Here is a 17,568-nt window from a genome sequence, read left to right on the forward strand (position 1 = left end):
ACAGTTACACAGTCTACAGGCTGCCTTAGAGGGGCAGCAGCCGCAAAGACCTTGGAACCCTCCCTGACAACAAAAGAACCCATTCTCCAGGGCTCCAAACCATTTATCACCTCCCCAGCCCCATCTGGACACTACCCTCCCGGGATTGACTAGGGCATTAAAAACAATTTGACTTTCCCAGCCATATATGACATAAACTTCTTCAAGAAGCAAGGGGAAGCAAACTCGCAGCTTGTGAAACCCTGGAAAGACAATCACTGCACCCTTGACTACAAAAGGTGGATGCTACAGTTAGATTGTGAGGAATCACCAGGAATTTGTCTGTAAGTATGTGGGAATTTGTTCCTGGTGTGGAGGCAGTGTTGTAATGACGTAATTCTTAAGCCTTGTACAAACGACCAGTTTTGGCCAGGAAAACTGGACGTGTGTATGCTTCCTCACAGTTTTCCCATCAGGAAAACAGCCGGGAATCCCGGCAGGAAAATAGAGAACCTGCCCTCTATATTCCCATCGAGATTCCCAGTGTTTTTTTTTCTGCCTGATCTACTACTTACCTATGAGAAACACTGCGAGGCATCGCCGATGGAGCATACACATGGCCGGGATTCCTGACCAAAGCTCCATGGCATTTTTTCTGTCGGGTTCTTGGCTTTCCCCTCGGTTTTCTCAGTTGACTTTTTACTGCAGAGAAAACCGAGCGTGTGTACAGGGCTTCACACACTGTTTCTTTCTACATTGGACACCAGAACAAGAAGTTCATATCAGTCCAAATTTTATCCAGAATGCACCAAAAAGGTTGAATTAATGCACTTAGAACAAATAACTTCATATTTATTAGCTTTTATCGTCCATCATATCAGAACATTTAATAAGATCGTCATTATTTCTCTCAAAGTAACAAAAGTATAGAGACCAACAAACAAGAAAGATGGTTTTGTTTCCTGAACTATAGTGAATCTTTTGATTCATCCCTACATCACTGGTACACACTTTCCCCAACTGTTCATTTGCTTGAGGAAGAAAAAATATACCATGTTTTGTAAGTTTTACGGGAAGCACTACCATTTTACCCTGCTGTCCACAAGTGTCGCCATGGTAAACAAAGCACTGGTGATTTAAACAATAAAAATCTTGCGAGCTACCATAAACATATACCAACTTTTATCCAGATAGCCGCTTGTACTAATCACGTCCCATTAGACGACGTGAAAGAATATAAAAAGAAAAAGAAAAAGTGTGGCGCTATCCTAATATTGACATGTGATAACCACAATCATTCGTTCTTTCCATGCTAACACAAATCACTGTAAATAAAATACTTTACAGCAGTGGTCATCAACTCTGTCCTCAGGGCCCACTAACAGGCCAAGTTTGCAAGATAACTGAAATACATCACAGGTGATATAATTTGCTGCTCAGTGATTGCAGTATTCTGGCCTGCATCTCCCCAAGGTAATACATCAAATCTGGCCTGTTAATGGGCTCTAAAGACAGGGTTGATAACCACTGCTCTGCAGTGCACCTTAAAAACTATAAAGATAACCAATATATAAAGTGTGCTAGTGACAAACGTATCTCAATAAAGTGACCCTGTGCAACAATTTAATACAATGTGTAAACTCATATCATCATATATAATAAAGAAGTCCTTTTTTTGAATGCTCAAAATTCTGTACAAAAAAGTGTTCAAGTGCACTAAAGTGCTCCGTGCAAAATTCTACACTGAAAAATTAATGTACAAACATGCAAAAAATATATAAAATCCATTCCAAAACACATTGATTAAATCCCAAAAAATGGTGGTGATATCAAGTGTGTTCTTGTTTCCACCCCCCCCTTCAGTATTTGCGCTCACCTTGCAGAGCGTGTGACCTTGCAATCAAGCTTGGTCAAAACACGCATATGAACCTCCTCTGGGTTCAGTGTCTGTACTGGGATCCTGGGCTGATTGCTGACACGTTTTTCACATACAGTATATATAACAAAGGAAACTGGATAATGTGATATTGTTTAAACTACTTTTTATTATTAAACAATAGCCCCTTAACGTTATTGCTTTAACCTGTCAATGGGGTACTCACATTTCGTGGGTGCTTCAGTGCACCACTCTTTAGAGACCCAAAAAACGCTGTGACCACTGAACTGCTGAATTGGTGTGTCCTCTCCGTACTGAGACCTATCCTCTGTCTCCTGCACCGTCCTATCCCCTCCCCAACGCGAGTCAATACCGGGAGTATTACGTATAGTCCTCGGTACTTCTACCGGCACTGAGGATCTACAGCTCATTGAGGGAACCTTGATTACCAACATGTACTGTGACATACTAAAGCAGAGCATGATCCCCTCCCTTCGAAGAATGGGCCACAGGGCAGTATTCCAACATGATAACGACCTCCAACACACCTCCAAAATGACCACTGCCTTGCTAAAGAAGATAAGGGTAAAGATGATGGACTGGTCAAGCATGTCTCCAGATCTAAACCCTATAGAGCATCTGTGGGGCAGCATCAAAGGAGGAGGAGAGCAAGGTCTCTAACTTCCACCAGCCCCCTTGATGTCGTCATGGAGGAGTGGAAGAGGACTCCAGTGGCAATCTGTGAATCTCTGGTGAGCTCCACGCCCAAGAGGGTTAAGGTAGTGCTGGAAAATAATGGTGGTCACACTATTTCATTCTTTTGTACCCTTTGTACCTAAAAAGATAAAAAGAGTATTATTCAGTAATGCTGTGCCATTCAAGGGATCATCCACAAAGTTTTTGTTTTCCTCTTGTTCAGCTTTGTGTTCCTTATGGTAGGTCACAAAATGGAGAAGGAGAGAGAGTACATAATTGCAACATGGGTGATATCCCCCCCCCACACACACACCCCCCTCACAAACATACTACTCTCTATAGATATCTGTTCATCAAATGGGAATCTGAGTTTATAAATTGACCATTAATGAGTGTAAGTGTATGCTTTTGTAGAATACAAATTAATATGTAACGTTTTAAAATAAACCCTGCTGACATGGAGTTACAGACTGAAAGGAGTTTAAATTTTATTGTACATAATAAGAGATACAGAGGTGATCAAAAATTCTATAATTGTGCCTTTTAAAAATCCTTTCTCAGAATATGGGATGATATTATTGGCAACAGTTCAAAAAAAGGCCATTACTGAGCTGGACAAATTCCAGAAAGAGCTAAAGAAAATATGGTAATAAAAAGAAATCCAGGATATGAATCCATAAAGAAGAAAAAGCAAATAACACTTAAAGCCCAACTCCAGCCAAAATGCTTTTTTTGTTTTCAAAAGAGATTAGAAAGGCGAGACACTCTTTTTGGTTTTGATTTTCTGTGTTTTTTCACTTCAGTGAGTGGTTAAGTGGGTGTTAGAGTGGTGGGCACGTTTGGGCTCTTTCACACTAGTGGCACTGCCTACCGCCCCCTGAAAAGCAACCCAAAGTGGTTCATTTTAAGAGAGGAGTACGGCTGGCAGTCATTGACCTCAAAGGGCGAGTTTAAAAGGCAGTGCCATCTGTCAAACTCTGTAGGCCGAGTTATTAAGTATAACATGGTCCACATGTAATGTTAGAATTTAGGTGGACAGCTGGGAAGATGGGGTAAAAGCCCCTGGCTGCCCATATGAAAGAGCTAATAAAGGTAATGGCACTCCTGTTTCATGACTTTTATTTCAAAATAATAAAAAATGGAGCACATGTTCACTTTAAATGGAGAAATGTGTGATATATAAACTTATGCCTTGTACACACAATCGGAATTTCGGATTAAAAAAGTCAGACAGAATTTTTTCATCTGGTATTCCGACTGCTAGAGAGACAACATGTTCTCTTTTTTTCTGAAAGAAAAAAAATTTCTATCAGAAATTCCGTTCGTCTGTATGGAACTCCGACGGAGAAAAAAACAAGCTTGGTCGGAAACAAGTCGACGCATGCGCGGAAGCATTGAACTTCATTTTTCTAGGCTCGTCGTAGTGTTGTACCTCACCGCTTTTTGGACGGTCCGAATTTTGTGTGTCCGTGTGTATGCAAGACAGCTTGAGCGGAACTCCGTCGCAAAAACCCGTCAGAGTTTATGCCGACAGAAAAAATGATTGTGTGTACGGGGCAAAAGTTTAAGGTGTCTCATTAAAACTGCATTCTTGAAAATGTAGTTACTAGTTGACCTTCAGATTATCTAAGGGGTTAAGCAGTCTCTGATGTGGCTTTTGCAACAATGTGAACATATGAATTGCTGGGTCATGCTCTGCGATTCATAATTACTTTAATTTAGGGGGTCTAGTCATATTATGCTATGCCATCAGAACAGTGAAAAGGATATTTGTCGCCCTGTTTTTGTCCCTCTACTTTCAAAAATGCTAAATATTTTTGTCTCTATTGTACCCGTAGAAACATCACCATGTATTTATACTGTAAGTCATAAGGGACATTTGTCATACTGTTACATAGTGTAGTTATATACAGTTGTTGCATAGAAAAAAAGAAGGGGAAAAAAACGCGGTCTACAAATAACAAAAAATAGCAGCCAGCACAACAAAGGATCAATCTAAGTATGAATAAATGAAGTGGTAAAGTGCAGCGCTAAATATGATAAATGTGAACACCTGCTACTAAAACATGTTCTGATAGCAGAGAGTCACTGTGGTGCATACAACAAATATACAATATAAATCAAATATTGTCATTCACTAAAATATATAGTGAACAGTGACACATTTACATATAATGAAAAGTGCTAGTGCATAGTTTTTATATAGTCCATATAAAGTGTTTCCAGTAGATGAAGTGACTCTCCAAGGTGAGTAATAATAAAACAGTTGTCTGTAGGTATTCCACCACTGATAAAAAAGAGAGGCTTACCAGATATGTTGAACCCAACTAAGCATACGTCAACAGAGCTTGTGGTGTAGCACATCCAGGGGAGGAAAGTATATCAGCATACACAGCTTCCAATGTAGACATATGAGGCAGAAGACCGTCACAATATTGTTGCCAGTAGGGTTCAACCAAGGATGCAGTGACGCAAACTCAAAGACAATTCATCCAAATAATAAATCGATAGAAGGAGGGAAAATAGGCCTACTATTTCAACAAGAAACATTTATTGTATAAGTAAAAAATGGACACTCACATTTGAGAAGATATTGAAAGCATGAAGATAAAATCAAATGAAGCAGTGAGTTGAGTTGAGTTGAGAGGTATCTTAATATACCCCGAAGGGTCCCAGTGGCATCATCAAGGCCTGTCCCGATGTTTCGTCCTAAAAAGGCATCCTCTGGGGTGTATACAGTAGTTGCAAAGTCAGTCGGGTTGAGAAAAGAGTCCACCTTGTTCAACCAACAGAAACAATTAAATAAAACCTTCATATGCTGTACATGATCCTATACCCGCAGCTGATTCAGAGGAAGGCAAAAAAAAAAAAAACACAAAGCATGGTCCAATTTGCTCAAGCAGGAGAAACCTTTCCTTTCTGATCTCCCAGGAGCAATTGGATATTTCCCAGATCTAATTGGAATTGAAACTGAAGTGCCACACCACTGCTAAGAGGTTCAGATGCAACTTTATTCCATTAAAAGTCAGAGGTACAATCCAAAAAGTAGCCAACATGTTTCGGGGGTCCAAGAGCACCCGATCCATTAGGGCTTGACTGACTACAATGTGAACAAAGTTGGCTGCCAAACAAGCTGCTGAAAAGACTTGTGCTTATAATTCACACAGGAAAAAACAAACATTGTAGGTCCAGTTCACTTCTGGTTTGTTCACCTTGTTGTCAGGGGGGTACTCTTGGACCCCCAAAGTACGTTGCTTACTTTTTGGATTGTAATCCTGACTTTTAATGAAAAGAAGTTGTATGTGGACCTCTTAAGCAGTGGTGTAGCGCTTCAATTTAAAATCTCGTTATTTTACGCTACAAGCCTAGGAGACTGTGGAGATCCTCTGGGGTGTAAAAGCCGGGCCTGGCTAGGAACCAGATCATGTACACCAACATCAATACCTTAAGATAACAATTACAGCAGGATAACCCTATCGGTCCAGTGCCATCTTTCCAGCTTCCTCAACCATTTCCTTGGTCTAAACTCCCTGCCATTATTACTTATAAATATTAATATCCGGTTATATTTTGTGTATTTACGAATGCATCCAGCTCTTTTTAAAAACAATCTACTGAGATGGTCAGAACTGTTTTTTGAGGGAGTCTATTCCACATTTTCACAGTTCTTACTGTGTCTTAAGTCCCTCTGTTCCTATTTCTTTCTAATTTGTCCCTCATTGTGGTCTGATCTATATAGTTGTTTATAAAATGCACTAAAATGTGTTTAACAGTGCTAAACCTTTCATCCAGTTACTACATTTCTGCATTGGTAAATTTCAAAAGTCAGTATAAAGGAATAGTAGTGTTTAAAAAAAGCACTTGTGGGTTTAACTACTAATTTTTTTTTGTATAATTTTCCTTTAAGGGGACGTGGCAGGGGGTGTATCCTAGGCCTACATACTGCTAATAGGTGTCCTTTGTTCCTATCGCAAAAAGTTGTGTAGCGCTCCCCCCCTGAAGGAGCCACTGGTTGATTTTGGGATCGGCCTGCTAAGTTACCCTGGCAGTGTCTAGGGGTGCAATTGTGAGAACAGTGGTAATGAGTGAAGGTCCAGACAGTCAATAAAAGGGTTTTCAATGCTTTATTGTCCAGGCCAAACACGGCCAACATCAACACGTATTAGAAAGGTCAAGGTTGATGAAGGAAAGAAAAGAGAACCTTGCAGTATCAGGCCTGGATATTGAATGGAGAAATCAATACTGCTCTGTATAGTACCAATTGTAGTAACTCGTCACCACTCTGCTCGGAGTGGGTAAAGTGCCCCCGGACAGACCCCTATAATAGGCCTGGCAGCCGAAGCATCACTCTGAACTAGCTGGGAGGAACGAGTCTCTCTCACAGACCCGGCTCTAGGGCCTCTGCCACAGGCCAGTTTCAATAAAGGACTTAGGTGAATAAAGAGAGCGAATCCTCCCAGTTGACTTTTCCTATATGGGCCCCCCGGATGACAGCAAGCATAACTGTCAGTGGTCCGGATGCCCGATCCCAGATGGGGATCTTCTCAACAAGTTATGGGACCCAGTTGAACAGTGGGATCCCTTTTCTTCTCAGGATGAGTTTCGATGCAGCTGTCAGCTTTGGCCAGGTGTGCCGCGCTGGCGGGGTCCATGGATGCGCGTACCCTGAAGGTGGATACCGCACCTGGAACAGGGACCCCGCGAAGATTTTTCAACACATGACCCCTGTCACAGATATACTCTCCCCCAGCATGCCCCGCAAGGGAAACTCCTCCAATTGGCTGCTGGGGAAAACTTTCTCTGCCAGAACCTCTCTGGCGCCAACTGCCGGCAAGGGGTGACCCAGTGGACATTTCTGGGATGACAGAAGTCCCAAATTTAGACAAATACGAATGGGAGCAAAGTAACTCTCCCATTTCCACTAACTTTAGCGTAACACCCAAGCTGAAAGCAAGGGGGCGCTACAGTTGTATGTGGTATGTGTATGTAGAGATTAAGTACAACTAAAACCAAAAGGTCAGGTCAGGAGAGTTCAGGTAGAATGGTGAGACAAGCCGAGTTCAAAGTTCCAGGGGAAAGCTGAGTCGGGAAGCAATTCCAAAGGTAAGGTTTCCAGGAAACAGGATACAGGTCACAAGCTGACGATAAACCAGCAACCTGTCTTCAGACAGGGGCTGGTTTAAATAGGGCGGTCAAGCCTGTGATTGGTCCCGAGCGGACCCGTGCACGCGCTCGTGCACGTGCTTGTGCACATGCCTGGCCGCCGCGGCGTGCGCGCGCATGCACACACGCCTGAAGTGTCCAGGGAAGTGTTGAGAGGTCAATCTGCCGCGCAGGTGCACTGTATGGGGGTCCACGGAGCTGGGACCCTGACAGTGCCCCCCCCGAGGGGCGGACTCTGGACGCCTAGACTGGTCATCAACTCCGGATGTTCAAGGTGGAAGGCACGAATCAGCCGAGGGGCATGCAGATTTCTTGAAGGCTCCCAGGAGTTATCTTCCGGAGGGTAACCCCTCCATTTGATCAAATATTGAAGCTGCCTCCCCCTTTTTCTACAGCTCAGGATGGACTCGACCTCAAACTCCTCTTCTCCTTCCACCTCCACTGGTGGTGGTGGAAGGTCCGTCCTTCCTTGGAAAGGATCGGGGATGATGGGTTTTAGGAGAGAAGCATGGAAGACCGGGTGGATCCTATAGGAATTGGGTAGTGCAAGTTCAAAGGTCACTGCATTGATCGTTCGTTTGACCCTAAAGGGACCAATGAATCTCGGACCCAACTTCCCGAGAAGGGACTGGCAGTTTTAGGTTAGCAGCAGAGAGCCAAACCTCCTCCCCAATTTCAAAAGAGGGACAATCTTTCCTTCCCTTGTCGTAGAACCTTTTTTAGTCCTCCTGGGCCTGTTGCATCATTCTTTGAAGTTTCAAAAAGTTGGACTGAATGGCCGTAATATGTTCTTGAGCAGCTGGGACGGGTATTTCCGGGAGGGAATCTGGAAGGAAGGCCGGGTGAAAACCGAAATTGGCCCAAAAAGGCATTTGATTGGTGGTAGCATGGACAGAGTTATTGTATGCAAACTCAGCAGAGGGCAGAAGAGATGACCAATCATCCTGAGAGGGGGAACAAAAACATCTGAGATACTGCTCGAGAGTCTGGTTCGTCCTTTCCGTTTGGCCGTTACTTTGTGGATGGTAGGCCGAGGACAGGCAAGTCTTAATTTCCAAGGACTTGCAGAGCTCCCTCCTAAATTTGGAGGTGAATTGAACCCCTCTATCTGAAACGATGGTCTTGGGGACCCCGTGAAGTCTGATGATCTCTTTGAAAAAGATTTTGGATGTTTCGACTGCGGATGGGGTTCCTACCATAGGTAAGAAATTAGCCATCTTCGATAGGCGATCCACAACAACTAATATTGTAGTGAAGCCTTCCGATGGGGGTAAATCCACGATAAAATCTAACGAGATGTCGGCCCATGGGCGTTCTGGGATCGGTAGCGGCTTAAGTAGTCCCCAGGTCTTGGTCTTAGGGCCTTTATTACATTGACATGTAGTACATGAAGAAACGTAAATTTTACAGTCCTGCCTCCATTTTGGCCACCAAAAGTGCCAGGAAATCAATTCAGAAGTCTTCCGTGCCCCGAAATTGCCTGCTAGCTTTCGGTCATGGAAGGTGCTCAGGACCAATTGTCTGGTCTCAATTGAAACATATATCTTATCCTGAAGCCAGAACAAACCGTCACGTTCTTCCAGTGACGATAGCTCTGGGCTGGAAAGTTGTCTGGACGCTGCTTTGATGGAGTCTAACAGGTCAGGTTGAGAAATCAAAAGAAAATTCCGGGGAGGCAGAATGGTGCTTGGTTCAGCTGTACAAGGGGTTTCGGGGAACATCCAGGAAAGTGCATCCGCTTTTCCATTTTTTGAACCGGGCCTATAAGTAATATGAAAATTAAATCGTGAAAAAAAAAGAGCCCACCGAGCTTGCCTAGGTCTTAAACGTTTTGCAGAATGCAAATACTCGAGGTTCTTGTGGTCGGTAAAGATTATTATGGGGTGGATCGCTCCCTCCAGCAAATACCTCCACTCCTCGAGAGAAAACTTAATAGCGAGGAGTTCCTGGTCCCCCACGTCATAGTTCTTTTCGGGAACTGTCAGCTTCCAGGAGGCGAAAGCCACGGGGTATAGCAGAGACTTGACGCCTTGTCTTTGTGATAAGATAGCCCCTAAGGCTGTTTCAGAGGCGTCAACTTCCAAGGTAAAAGGCAACTTTGGGTCTGGGTGACGTAGGACAGGTGCGGAAGAAAAAACCTCTTTTAACTTCTCAAAAGCTTCCTGGGCCTCTTGTGACCAATGAAAGTGAATGCCTTGCCGGGTAAGTTGAGTGATCGGGGCTACGATAGCAGAAAACCCAACAATAAACCTCCGATAGAAATTGGCGAATCCAACAAATCTTTGTACCGCCTTCTTGTCCACTGGAGACGGCCAGTCCTGGATGGCCTTGACCTTCTGAGGATCCATGGCGACCCCACCGGTGGAAACAATGAACCCCAAAAACGGTATCGTCGTTTTTTCAAAGTCGCATTTTTTGGCTTTTAGGTACAATTTATGTTTTCTGAGGATGGTGAGTACTTTTCTGACGTGGTGCCTATGAAGCTCAAGGGAAGTAGAAAAAATAAGGATGTCGTCCAGGTATACGACCAGAAAATCGTCTAAATGTTCACGGAATATGTCGTTAACCAAGTGTTGGAAAGTGGCCGGGGCGTTACAGAGTCCGAATGGCATAACGAGATATTCGAAGTGCCCGAAACGTGACTTGAGGGCAGTTTTCCATTCATCCCCGGCCCTGATTCTTACGAGGTTATAGGCGCCCCTTAAGTCCAATTTAGAAAACACCTGGGCAGATCGGAACCTCTGGAAGAGCTCAGGTATGAGAGGCAAGGGGTACCTGTTCTTGATGGTGACTTTGTTGAGTTCTCTGTAGTCGATGCAGGGCCTCAGAGAGCCATCCTTCTTCTGAACGAAAAAGATTCCGGCCCCTACTGGCGAGGAAGAAGGACGGATGAAGTTTTTCTGTAGATTTTCGTCAATATACGCCTTGAGGGCTACAAGTTCAGTTTCGGAAAGCGGGAAGATACGGCCGAAAGGGATCTCAGAGCCGGGCAGGAGATCGATCGGGCAATCATATGACCGATGGGGCGGAAGACAGTCAGCCTGCTGTTTATCGAAGACATCTTTAAAATCTTGATAAACAGAGGGGACGTGAGACGGGAGTTCAGGTGAGGATGTCAGGGTTGAACAGGTCGCAATGGTGGTTATGAAGCAATGTTGGATACAGTGGGGAGATGAGAACTTAACCTCTTTCCTTGACCAATCTATGCAAGGTTGATGTGTCTGCAACCAGGGAAGTCCCAGAATGATGGTAAACAGTGGAGAGGGGATGAGGTCTAGTTGTAAAAGTTCACGATGGCCCGAATCAGTGGTGGCCTGGAGAGGCACGGTTTCCTGTGTGACTAGTCCTGATTTGGGAAGAGAGCCATCGGCCAAGTGAATCTGTAGATGTTGGTCCTTATTGCGGAGGGGGATGTGTAGTTCTTGGGCCAGGGTGGAGTCCAGAAAGCAACTGCATGCACCCGAATCAACGATTGCCGGCAGGCGGATAGTCTTTTCCGGCAACTGTAATGAAAGAAAAAGGACAAGATGACAAGGAATGTTTGAAACATGGAAATTGCAAGCAGGTTGAATCAGAGGCTTACTCTGCCTTATAGGGCAGGTGCGTAAGAAGAGGCCAGAGGCTCCGCAGTATAGGCATAGGTTGTTCTGGCGTCTGCGTAGTCTCTCCTCGCTAGTAAGGGGTGAGCGGACCAGCCCAAGTTGCATAGGTTCTGGATCGGGAAGGACAACACGTTGAGGGACCACAGGAGGAGGCAGAGCTGAAACGAGCCTAGGAGGAACCCAGGCGGGACTTTAAATCTGAAAGCGCTCAGAGCGCCGTTCCCGTAAGCGTCGGTCCAGTTGAGTGGCGGACTGAATCAGGGCTTCTAGAGAAGCGGGGGCTTCGGTTCTTGCCAATTCATCCTTAAGAGTCTCTGAGAGTCCTAGGCGGAATTGATACTTTAATGCCGCGTCGTTCCAGCCGGTGTCAGCTGACCATTTACTGAACTCGGCGGTGTAATCTTCCACCGGTCTTTTTCCCTGCGCCAAGTTATGGAGAACGGTCTCGGCAGAAGCCATATGCTAAGGATCGTCATATAGTTGAGCCATATGTTCGAAGAAAGAGTCCAGAGAGTCTAGTATCGGGCTCTGTTTTTCCATAAGGCTGTGAGCCCACGCTTGGGGTTCTTCGGTTAGAAGCGATATCACGAGGGGCGTGGCCTGGACATGCAGCGGTAGAGACGTGTTTCTTTGGAGCTCCAGCGCCGACATTGCTAAAAGCTATTACCGTTGCTGCTTCCCAGACCCTTACACCCGGTTACCATGAGGAAGAAGTCGGGTAAGACTTTCTCTAAGCCTGGGACTCCCTTGGGCTCCATTAAAATATTTCTCTCCATGGAGTCGGGAGATGCGGAGGTCGCAGATGGCCTAGGCCGCATTACACGTGGCAGCAGTTCCGGAGTGGGACCCACCCCCCGTCGCAAGACGGAGCACAGGCATCATTCGCCTGCATCGACGGCCTGCTCGGAGGGTGAGGAGAGTTCCCCTGGTCGGTCGGGTATCACAGCCTTGGTGGAAGATTTCCCGACTAAAGCCGAGTTTGCCTCTATGTTCCGGAGCCTGGAGTGCTCGATCAAGAAAGATCTCTCTGCAGTAAGGGGAGACTTGGCACTGGTGTTGGAACGTGTAGAGGAGTCGGAACTCCATTTGGACCGCCACGCGGCCGCCATTAGAGACCTGCAATTCACAACAAGGTCCCTCACAATAGCGCACAGGATGGCTCTATATAAGATCGAGGACCAGGAGAACCACGCCAGAAGGAACAACATTCGTCTCAGGGGGCTCCCTGAGGCGACAGGAGATGATGACCTTTTACACTCGGTCCGCGGCATATTCAATGGCCTACTAGGCCTCCCGGCAGACCACCCACTCAAGTTGGACAGGGTTCACAGGGCCCTACGCCCCCGCAACCTGACCTCTGATACCCCAAGAGACGTGATATGCAGGCTTCACTATTACGAGGAGAAAGAACGCATCATGCGGAAGGCCCGCGAATCTCCTACCATAGACTTTGATGGCGCTATGATATCTCTGTTTCCTGACCTAGCCAGAGAGACTTTGGAACGCCGTAGAGCATTGAAACCCCTGACGGAGAAACTCAGGGCCGCTTCCATCTCATATCGCTGGGGCTTTCCGTCGGCTCTTATTGCCCACCATGGAGGTAAGACCGCTGTGCTGCGTTTTCCCGAAGACCTGGAAAAGTTTTGCTCGGACATTGACATTACTCCTCTGGAGCTACCGGGCTGGCAGGATGTCATCCCCTCTCTGCCCACCGCCCAAACCCCCCAGTGGCGAAATGTAGGCCGCGGACGTCGTTCCGCTACACTGGAGGCCCCTCCGCAGATGGAATAAAGTGTATGAGGTCGACAGAGGCCTCATAGTCCCTCTTTTCCGTACATCCGTCATACCAGTTTGGGGGACCCAGCCTGATTGCTCTACGTTTTCACTGCCTTCCTGACGTTGCAAGGCTCCGAGCGCGGGGTTGTGCTTTTTCCCCAAAGGGATGACAGTAATTAGTTGCACAAGATGGTGTACCCTGCCGGGGGCCTTCTTGGCATTTTTTCTTTATTAGAGAATTGACTATGTTTTTCTTTTCGTACAAATCACCATGCGGTTTGCTGGTCCATATCCCTAAGCTTCGTTGGAGACCCTTCCTCTCTATCTCGCTTAAACGGTTTAAAGTGGTTAAGTTTGTGTTATGTTATCGTTGCAATGTGTTAATTGTCGGCGCTGGGATTCCTCGGCGGCGACCATGACTTTTTCGGTGCTCGTCGCCGGATCCCAGTGTGGTTCCGCCCCCTTCTCGAGGGCGTGCGGCACGTCCCCACACTCCTATGGCATGGTCCCCCCGGGGGCTGTGACCGTGGGGAGGTCGGCTTGCTCGCACTGCCCTCTTTTGCACAGCATTCATTTGCGTGCACTCGCAGGTTGCTCCCCCTCGGGGGCTAGTATTTTTTTTTGTGTTACTACTTTCTGTCTCTCTCTTCTTCCTTCTTCTCTGAATTCTCGGCTTTTCCTTTCTTCCCCCCTCCTCCCCGTGCCCCTTGTTTTTTCCCTCCGCTGCAGGTGCCACCTTGCTCATGATGTTGATTTGCTGCCTCGTCGTGAAACCCAATGGCCACATTGAATTTGATCTCCCTGAACGTCAGAGGTTTGCATTCCCCAGGTAAGAGACATAACTTGTACAGGGAGCTGGGTCGCCTGCATGGGGGTATTGTGCTCTTGCAGGAAACCCACCTTACGTATACTACCTCTGTGAAGCTCACTTCTCCTCAATTTCCACAATGGTATTATAGCCTGTCTGATGTTTCTAAATCTAAAGGTGTGGCCATTGGGTTCCGCAGAGGGACCCCTTTTACGTTAGAATCCATGCTTAGTGATGACCTGGGCCGCTTTCTATTCTTGCGGGGTAGCCTGGGTAACACGCCACTCTATATGCCCCCAACAGAGATCAAGTCACCTTTATAACCTCTACCCTTAAAAAACTCAGTGATTTCGCGCAGGGCTGCATTCTCCTCGCCGGGGACTTTAATGTACCCCTAGAACCCTCTCTTGATACATCCTTGGGCCAGTCATGTATTTCGCAGAGGCGCTTATCGTACCTGCGCAAATGTTTACATACTGCCCAATTGATGGATGTGTGGCGGGTCATGCATCCCCGCACGAAAGACTATACTCATTATTCCCACCTACACCAATCTCACTCCAGGATAGACCTCTTTTTCATAGACCACCACCATCTCCCCCTCCCAACAGCCTCAAAGATAGCCGCCACTGCTATATCGGATCATGCCCCGATCATTCTCACACTAAAGGTGCCCTCTATCCCCTGTAGGTCCACGAATTGGAAGCTCAATGATAATCTTCTCTCGGAAGAGGTTGATAGGAAGGTGCTTCAGAGTGACCTTTCTTGCTACTTCATTGAGAATCAATCCCCAGACATTTCTCCAGGCACTCTATGGGAGGCCCACAAGGCCTTCATGCGTGGTAAATTAATTGAATTGGGCTCGAGAAAGAAAAGGGAACGTACCTTCCACCAGTCAGAACTGATTAAAACCATTGAAGATCTGGAACGTCAACATAAGTCCGGTCGCGCTACAGCGACCTTTCATATTTTGACCCAGAAGCGTGAAGAGTTGAGAGCTTTATATCACTTAGACCAGAAACAAACCTATCGTATAGTGGCTCAACGCATGCATGAATGGGGTAACAGACCAGGTCGCCTGTTGGCTCGTTCATTGCAACAAAAAAAGTCAGCGGCTTTCGTTGCACGGATAAAAACTGCCCAAGGTTCCATGACACATGATACGCCCGCTATAGCACGTGAATTTCGCTCGTTCTATCAGGCTTTGTACCATGTTCACAATACAATCCTAGGCGGAATTGATACTTTAATGCCGCGTCGTTCCAGCCGGTGTCAGCTGACCATTTACGGAACTCGGCGGTGTAATCTTCCACCGGTCTTTTTCCCTGCGCCAAGTTATGGAGAACGGTCTCGGCAGAAGCCATATGCTAAGGATCGTCATATAGTTGAGCCATATGTTCGAAGAAAGAGTCCAGAGAGTCTAGTATCGGGCTCTGTTTTTCCATAAGGCTGTGAGCCCACGCTTGGGGTTCTTCGGTTAGAAGCGATATCACGAGGGGCGTGGCCTGGACATGCAGCGGTAGAGACGTGTTTCTTTGGAGCTCCAGCGCCGACATTGCTAAAAGCTATTACCGTTGCTGCTTCCCAGACCCTTACACCCGGTTACCATGAGGAAGAAGTCGGGTAAGACTTTCTCTAAGCCTGGGACTCCCTTGGGCTCCATTAAAATATTTCTCTCCATGGAGTCGGGAGATGCGGAGGTCGCAGATGGCCTAGGCCGCATTACACGTGGCAGCAGTTCCGGAGTGGGACCCACCCCCCGTCGCAAGACGGAGCACAGGCATCATTCGCCTGCATCGACGGCCTGCTCGGAGGGTGAGGAGAGTTCCCCTGGTCGGTCGGGTATCACAGCCTTGGTGGAAGATTTCCCGACTAAAGCCGAGTTTGCCTCTATGTTCCGGAGCCTGGAGTGCTCGATCAAGAAAGATCTCTCTGCAGTAAGGGGAGACTTGGCACTGGTGTTGGAACGTGTAGAGGAGTCGGAACTCCATTTGGACCGCCACGCGGCCGCCATTAGAGACCTGCAATTCACAACAAGGTCCCTCACAATAGCGCACAGGATGGCTCTATATAAGATCGAGGACCAGGAGAACCACGCCAGAAGGAACAACATTCGTCTCAGGGGGCTCCCTGAGGCGACAGGAGATGATGACCTTTTACACTCGGTCCGCGGCATATTCAATGGCCTACTAGGCCTCCCGGCAGACCACCCACTCAAGTTGGACAGGGTTCACAGGGCCCTACGCCCCCGCAACCTGACCTCTGATACCCCAAGAGACGTGATATGCAGGCTTCACTATTACGAGGAGAAAGAACGCATCATGCGGAAGGCCCGCGAATCTCCTACCATAGACTTTGATGGCGCTATGATATCTCTGTTTCCTGACCTAGCCAGAGAGACTTTGGAACGCCGTAGAGCATTGAAACCCCTGACGGAGAAACTCAGGGCCGCTTCCATCTCATATCGCTGGGGCTTTCCGTCGGCTCTTATTGCCCACCATGGAGGTAAGACCGCTGTGCTGCGTTTTCCCGAAGACCTGGAAAAGTTTTGCTCGGACATTGACATTACTCCTCCGGAGCTACCGGGCTGGCAGGATGTCATCCCCTCTCTGCCCACCGCCCAAACCCCCCAGTGGCGAAATGTAGGCCGCGGACGTCGTTCCGCTACACTGGAGGCCCCTCCGCAGATGGAATAAAGTGTATGAGGTCGACAGAGGCCTCATAGTCCCTCTTTTCCGTACATCCGTCATACCAGTTTGGGGGACCCAGCCTGATTGCTCTACGTTTTCACTGCCTTCCTGACGTTGCAAGGCTCCGAGCGCGGGGTTGTGCTTTTTCCCCAAAGGGATGACAGTAATTAGTTGCACAAGATGGTGTACCCTGCCGGGGGCCTTCTTGGCATTTTTTCTTTATTAGAGAATTGACTATGTTTTTCTTTTCGTACAAATCACCATGCGGTTTGCTGGTCCATATCCCTAAGCTTCGTTGGAGACCCTTCCTCTCTATCTCGCTTAAACGGTTTAAAGTGGTTAAGTTTGTGTTATGTTATCGTTGCAATGTGTTAATTGTCGGCGCTGGGATTCCTCGGCGGCGACCATGACTTTTTCGGTGCTCGTCGCCGGATCCCAGTGTGGTTCCGCCCCCTTCTCGAGGGCGTGCGGCACGTCCCCACACTCCTATGGCATGGTCCCCCCGGGGGCTGTGACCGTGGGGAGGTCGGCTTGCTCGCACTGCCCTCTTTTGCACAGCATTCATTTGCGTGCACTCGCAGGTTGCTCCCCCTCGGGGGCTAGTATTTTTTTTTGTGTTACTACTTTCTGTCTCTCTCTTCTTCCTTCTTCTCTGAATTCTCGGCTTTTCCTTTCTTCCCCCCTCCTCCCCGTGCCCCTTGTTTTTTCCCTCCGCTGCAGGTGCCACCTTGCTCATGATGTTGATTTGCTGCCTCGTCGTGAAACCCAATGGCCACATTGAATTTGATCTCCCTGAACGTCAGAGGTTTGCATTCCCCAGGTAAGAGACATAACTTGTACAGGGAGCTGGGTCGCCTGCATGGGGGTATTGTGCTCTTGCAGGAAACCCACCTTACGTATACTACCTCTGTGAAGCTCACTTCTCCTCAATTTCCACAATGGTATTATAGCCTGTCTGATGTTTCTAAATCTAAAGGT

Source organism: Rana temporaria, chromosome 2 (assembly GCF_905171775.1).
Source record: "Rana temporaria chromosome 2, aRanTem1.1, whole genome shotgun sequence".
NCBI lineage: Eukaryota > Metazoa > Chordata > Amphibia > Anura > Ranidae > Rana > Rana temporaria.